The sequence below is a fragment of the Octopus bimaculoides genome, chromosome 7 (genome assembly GCF_001194135.2).
Source record: "Octopus bimaculoides isolate UCB-OBI-ISO-001 chromosome 7, ASM119413v2, whole genome shotgun sequence".
NCBI classification, from domain to species: domain Eukaryota; kingdom Metazoa; phylum Mollusca; class Cephalopoda; order Octopoda; family Octopodidae; genus Octopus; species Octopus bimaculoides.
Genome location: NC_068987.1, coordinates 73,211,271 through 73,218,729, shown reverse-complemented (window position 1 = coordinate 73,218,729; position 7,459 = coordinate 73,211,271). Strand labels below are relative to the sequence as shown.

Here is a 7,459-nt window from a genome sequence, read left to right as displayed (position 1 = left end):
TTCATCAGTTATCAACCAGAACGGTAATACTCAGTTTTGCACAAACTGAGTATTACCATTCTGGTTGATTACTGATGAAGAATTAATAGACCCTCAAAATTTTGTTGAACTGTAATTGTCGATTTAGTTCTATGAAACCACAAAACATATTGTGCTTTCATTCCATAGATGCCATTTTGATGTTCTTTTATTCATATATTTGTTTAAGTCATTTGACTGCAGCCATGCTGGAGCACCACCTTTAGTTGAACAAATCGACCCCAAGACTTATTCTTTGTAAGCCTAGTGCTTATTCTATTGGTCTCTTTTGCCAAACCGCTAGGTTACGGGTACGTAAATACACCAACATTGGTCGTTAAGTGATGGTGGGGGTACAAACACACACACACACACATATATATATGATGGGCTTTTTTCAGTTTACATCTACCAAATCCACTCATAAGGCTTTGGTTGGCCGGAGGCTATAGCAGAAGACACTTGCCAAAGGTGCTACACAGTGGGACTGAACCCAAAGCCATGTGGTTGGTAAGCAAGCTACTTACCACACAGTCACTCCTGTGCCTGTGAACTTTATGTTAACTTTATCTGAAAAAAAGAAAATGTGATTAAAAAATAATGAAACAGCACATGTCAATAATCAATTATGAAATTTTAGACTTCAGTTTTATAAACTTCAACAATGAAAAAGTTTAATTTGAAAGAGCAACAAAGATATGATATTTCACAATCGGGGCTATAATAGAAGACGCTTGTCCAAGGTACCATGCTGCAGGACTGAACTCATAACCATGTGAATGTATTAAACATGTATGTTGATTTTAATATGTGCCTCTTGATTCTGTGAGAACAAGAGTGTGAGTCTAATGGTGCACACAGCTCTTTCTCACTTTAAGAAGAAAAAAAAACCTTGTATGGCTCTAGCAAGTAAGACTGCATAGCATACAATCAACAGCCCTCCTTGTTTTGCTAAATAAGGGTAGAATAGTTTGGTTACTGAGCTGAGGAATTCTATGCCTCTGCATCATTGAAATACTGCCTCTTCCATATTTTCAGGCACATGCAAGAAGTAGATTAGTGGAAGAAGGAGGCACTTGTGATTTTCCAACATCACCACCACCATCACTATGCGATTGCATCCTTTGTTGAGGTGCTTAGTTAGTCATGGTTTTCATTGGTTACTGATGACTGATGATCTTGGAATCATGGATGGCAGATCTTTCATTGCTGCCATTGTGGTATCACACATTTGCAGCAATGAAATACTACCAATTCTGAAGCTTTAGGCACAAGGAAGCTATCGTGGTGGTGAGAACAATTATGATTCTCTCGTTTCCAGCATGGGAACGTCCTCTTTTGGGGGTATTGTTCAGTTGAGGTCATTATCTTCATTATCCCCAGTGGGTGAACATGATAGTTTTAGGCATCTTCTGTTTTCTTCTTTATTTCTTTCCTAGTTTCTTCTTTTTTTTATTTATTTATTTAGTAGTTGCTTGGTCATCGTCATATTTGAAAGACAAACTGACATGCATTTTGACTTATGTTTCCATATGTCATTTTATTCAAAATACGTGTGTGTACGTGTAATAGATGATTCATCTCCATACCTCATACACTGCAGCATGAGGGACTAGCTATGTCATCTCTACATCATACATTACATCTTGAGATAAATCATCATGGTCCACATTTCCTTATCTTCACATTGTGTAAGAGTTAGAAATGATTATTGCTGTCATACAAGCAGTGTTGTCCATTTCCAGTATCTTGGGAAATATCAGAAACAGGTGAGAGTTGGTGACAGGAAGAGCATCCAGCTGTAGAAAATCTGTCTCAATAAACTCCATCCAACCCGCACAAACATAGAAAAGTGGACAATAAATGGCAGTAGTGGTGGTGGTGGTGGTAGTGGTGGTGGTGGTGGTGATGATGATGACGGTGGTGGTGGTGATGATGACAGTGGTGGTGGCAACTGTGATGACAATGACGGCGACAATATGTCTATTGCCTGTCAAAAGAATCCAACTATTTTGCACTAAATTTTTCATGCAGGGTATAACCAGTACTGCCAGCCAGACATGATGAAGGGATGCAATGGAAGGAGAGGAAGGTTGTATGACAATGCAGTGCCACATATATTGCAGTACAAGGCACCAATTAAAAAAAGAAGAAGAGTAATTGGTCCACCTACAGTTCCCTATAGATTACTTTACTTTGTTTGGCTTCTATTGATCTGTGTACAAATATAGCCCAGCTTCCCATCAATCAATACTATACTATATTAGTGAAAGCATCGACATCTAACTGATTGGTCAACAAAATGTTAATAAGTTCATTTAGTTAATGGGTTATTTATTGACCGATGGTCATTTGATTTTTAACAAAACTTCTGACACAAGAGAAAGGCTAGTTTAGTTGAAAAAACAATTGGACATCAAAGAGTTTTGGTTGATATATAAATGCATGTATCTATATATGTAATTACCTATGTATATATACATGTATGTATGTATGTATGTATGTATGTATGTATGTATGTATGTATGTGTGTGTGTGTGTGTGTGTGTGTGCATGTATGTATGAAGGTGTGTGTGTGTGTATATACTGTTGTAGTTTTTGGTCATTGAAGGTCATTCCTGGTGGAGCAGACCTACAATCAAAGGCATTCCAGTCATGACCATCCCATTTTAGTTCAAGCATGTGTTGAGATCCATATTAGAGGATGAGTCCTTCCTTTTCTAGATATATGTATACACACACACACACACATGATTGATAAGAAGGTAGAGTGTGATTTGAGGACGTTTTGGCTGCTATTTCTTGCCGATCAAATGACCTTATAAACGCTCCCTCATTGACTTCTGTGTGTATGGATGTGTTGTGTATGAGGAAGTGTTGCTGCCAAGGATGGTATAAGCCATGTCATGTGAATGGTTGATTCATGTATAGGCAAAAACCAAATTGTTTACTAATGAAGGAATGATAAGCTATGAAACCAAGGATGAGTTAGGGCAAGGTGGGGATTATTTAATTTGTTTTGTGAATGTTATAACTCTGTAGTTCACAGACGGGATGAAAGGAAATTGTTGTTGTTGTTGCTCAGCCTTAATATAGCAGACTGAGTGACTACATACAAACTAACCTCATTGGCTCCTGTTTTTAACTGTTATTAATGATGCTAAGAAGGTAATGAGCTAGCAGAATCGTTAGCACACTGGGCGAAATGCTTAGCAGCATTTCATCCATCTTTACTTTTTGTGTTCAAATTCTGCCAAGGTCAACTTTGCTTTTTCATCCTTTCGAGATTGATAGAGAGTAAATACCTGCTGAGCACTGGGGTCAACATAATTGGCTTACTCACTTCCCAAAAACTTGCCGGCCTTCTGCTAAAATTTGGAACCATGATTAATGTTGCTAAGAAGGCAGCAAGCTGGTAGAATCATTTGCTGGAAGAATCATTTGCAAGCTGGACAAAATGCTTAGCAGCATTTCTTTGACTTTACATTCTGAGTTCAAATTCTGCCAACGTCAACTTTGCCTTTCATCCTTTCAGGGTCAGTTAAATAAGTATCAGTTAAATACTGGGGTTGATGTAATCAACTAGCCCCCTCCTGCAAAATTTCAGGCCTTGTACCCATAGTAGAAAAGTTATTGATGTTGCTAATATTGTTATTGTTGTTGTTGTTACCATTCAATCCCTCTTTTATAAGCCCTGGACTAGCAGACCTATTATCAAAGAGGTTCTAGTCATAACAATGTAACATGCTTTTCATCGGACATAGTGTATCTGGGATTACATCATCAAATGCATTCTTCCTCTTTTAGCGCTTCTCAAATGACGCACTGATGCACTAGAAGAGGCATCAAGGTGTGCTACAGACTTTAAACGCAAATTTCTTATGAAGGTGCAGACCTATGATGAAAAATGTTCCTGTCTTGCCATTATCACCCTGCCTTTTGCAAATAAATTATCAACAGGTGCAGGAGTGGCTGTGTGGTAAGTAGCTTGCCTACCAACCACATGGTTCTGGGTTCAGTCCCACTGCATGGCACCTTGGGCAAGTGTCTTCTACTATAGCCTCGGGCCGACCAAAGCCTTGTGAGTGGATTTAGTAGACGGAAACTGAAAGAAGCCTGTCGTATATGTGTATATATATATATATATGTATGTGTGTTTGTGTGTCTGTGTTTGTCCCCCCATCATTGCTTGACAACCGATGCTGGTGTGTTTACATCCCCGTAACTTAGCGGTTCGGCAAAAAGAGACCAATAGAATAAGTACTAGGCTTCCAAAGAATAAGTCCTGGGGTCGATTTGCTCGACTAAAAGGCGGTGCTCCAGCATGGCCACAGTCAAATGACTGAAACAAGTAAAAGAGTTAAAAGAGTTGAAGAAACAACAGTGTGTGCAAGAAAAAAAAAACGATAACAAATTAGTTACCAATAAAAGTAAGTGAACTACAACCAGCATGAGTATTTACTGGCAATATGATCCCACCCCTCCACCTTAAAGTATTACAACATTGGTTTCAAGATACAGATGTTGCAAAACAAATTCAGAAATGAAATGATATATTAAAGTTTTGCTGAATCAATGAAAATTTGAAGTAACATTAATCTCCATTATTCTAAGACAACCCTGATCCAGCAGATTTATAAGTAAGGATGACCCAACAGTAATTATCTCAACTATCTTTTGCTTTTTATTTTATTCTTTTTCAAATAGAATGTATCAAGGACTGCTTGTAGTTTGATTTGACTGCTATTTCTAGAAGATCAAGTGACCACATAGAGATTCCTTTGAGATCTCAAACCCAGCTGATTGTTAAAATGGGTGGCATACAATCCTGCAATGTTTGTAACACAGACATCAATAAAAGACAAGGAGAGGTTCACTGGCAATCACTGAAGTAAACAGGAGACTGTAGGTTGTAGGAATTAAACAACTATAGGTTATAGTGTGCAGGTGGCTAGGACATCTACAGAAACTAATAACAAGAAAATGAGATGGATGAAGATGGTGATGGCAAGAGTTGGCAGTGGTGGTAATAATAGATATGATGGTAGAGATGATGATGACTGTGTTAGTAGTGGTGGTATTCGCAGGGAAGATGGTGATGTTGACAAAAACTTTGTTGGTAGTAGTTGTATTGAGAGAGATGACGGTGGTGATGATAACAGTGTGTTGGTAGTGGTGGTACTGATAGAGATGATGGTAGTGATGATGAGGACAGCATTAGCAGTGGTGTTATTGATTGCAATGATGGTGGTGATGGTGAAAACTGTGTGCAAGCAGTGTTAGCAATGATAGAGATGTAGATGTTGGCAATGACTGTGATGATGGTTGATGAGTGAATGAAAAGCACTCTATCAGTTATGTCTGTTTATTGTCTGCCTTAGCATCCATGAACAACAGTGGAAAAAAACCAATGTCATTTCTCTCTCTCCCCTCTGTCTGTCTGTCTGTCTCTATGTCTTTCTCTCTCTCTCTCTCTCTCTCATTAAGTTCAGCTTACTAAAAAACAACTCAACAACAATAATAACATCCTTTGATGTATTTCTTGTTTTGTTTTCTTTTTATATATTCATATATTCACCAACTTATCTACTTTCCAAGTCCTTTATTCCGATATTTCTTCTCTCTCTCCTTCTCCCTCATTCTCTCTCTCTCTCTCTCTTTCCCACTCTACCAAGTTATCCAGTACATTTGTTACTCTGCAACTATACAACTACATTATTGAAAATCAAATGAAGACTTTTCCCTCATGTTTGTTTATAAGTTGTACTAATTTAACTTTCATGAAGCTACTCTCTCTCATATTTCTACAGAGCAGTTAGCTGCATTTGCTGAAGGAACTGTGGGGTGGGGGTGGAGGGAGCAAGTTACAGACTTTTTAATGGAACTTATTTCTGTGCTACCATTAAACTTCTATGATTCCTGCTAAAGGTCATTAGTAGACTAATTAGTTGATAGTTGTTAACCCCTGAATTATTCAGTTATGTCTAGCCAAATTTTTTTGCCTTGCCTTACTTTGCCATGGCTCACCCCTACCCCTACACACTCTTGATGGAGTCACAGAGGTGCCATCGTGACAACAATATGTTTTTGGACATTTTTTAGACCTAGCAGAGTCTGGGTAGGAAATGTTTTGGCCTCATCTATTTGGCATTGTTGATTCTATACTGACTTATTTGACACCAGACAGTTTCATACATTTCCTGTTCTCTCACCTCCTCTCTCTCTCCCCCTCTCTCTTATTCTATCTGTCTGTCTGTCTATCTCCCTTTCTTTATGTGTGTGAGCTTATTTCTCTTTTATGTGTTTGAGGAGAGGAAAAATGTTTATATTAATCATGTTCAATTAATAAATTGTAATATCTCTCTCTCCTCCCTCTTTCCACCCCTTTCTTTCTCTCTCTCTCTCTCTCTCTCTCTCTCTCTCTCTACCTATCTATCTGTATGTGTGTAACATGCATGTGTAGGTGTATGTTTGCCTCCAGTGCCAAAAAGTACTGTTGCCAAATAAGTTCAATATCCAGTCAGCTATGCCAAATCCCCAGCATCCAAACAGCCACACCCAGTTGTTTCATTCCAGAGAAATCTATCTCTGTTCAGGACTGAATACAGTTGATTTCTTTCAGAAAGAGGAGTGAGAGAGAAAGGTTAAAAGGTATATTTGTGAAAGCCATGGTACTGTGAAGCTATCTATCCAACACCCTAACAACTCTGCCAATTAGGCTGCCTGAGTCTAACTACATATGGCAGCAAATTCATCATAACCTTACCCAGCTGATCACAGCTAACTGTCAAAATGTAACATCAATCACCCAACCAAGCAACCAACTGAAATCAGTGGTTTAAAAAATTTTTTAATTATATAACTCCTTTTAACCAATTTTAGTTATCTTTTAAAAGATAACATCAAGTGTTCAACCACTCATAACAATTATTCAACCCAACCTGTTGGTCTAACAATGAGTTTGTTATAAAGGGATTCACATGTAACCTTCACTCAATCACACTTCTTGACCACACATGGTCAGTTTTCATCCTATCACAGCTAATACTCAAACAATCACTGCTGATCATCAACTAATCTCACCAAATCAATTACTAGAGTTGTCTCCCATACTTGACTAAATAATTAATTATAATAATGTTCATAATTGAGCTAATACTGTCATTTCATTGCTGCATAATTACTTCTGATTAAGTTTTGGATTAACACTATATCAAATATGTTAATTCTAATATTTCTTTTTCATGAGGATGACATCCCTGAGTAATTAAACTCAGTGTTTTTTTTTTTTTTTAAATATGCTAATTTTTCAATAAATCAAAATTGATCCTCCCATAAGCTAATTTTGTTCCTGACACTAAATATGAACTAGAGAAATAGGTGTGTGTCTAATATGCTCATGTACCTTTTATGACATCAAATATAATATCTATTATATATA

The 7,459-nt window shown here is 37.6% G+C and overlaps 1 long non-coding RNA gene across 2 annotated transcripts in view; it reads right to left on the bottom strand.

Annotated features, from left to right (window-relative positions):
- The window catches only part of LOC128248392 (uncharacterized), a 35,619-nt gene that overhangs the window by 20,438 nt on the left and 7,722 nt on the right, over positions 1-7,459 (bottom strand). Inside the window, exon 3 of one of the 2 annotated variants that reach the window (XR_008264635.1) lies at positions 546-588. This is a non-coding gene — a long non-coding RNA (uncharacterized LOC128248392). Of the gene's footprint in view, positions 1-69; positions 589-7,459 lie in introns of those variants that run through there. The other variant, XR_008264634.1, reaches the window with a different exon arrangement.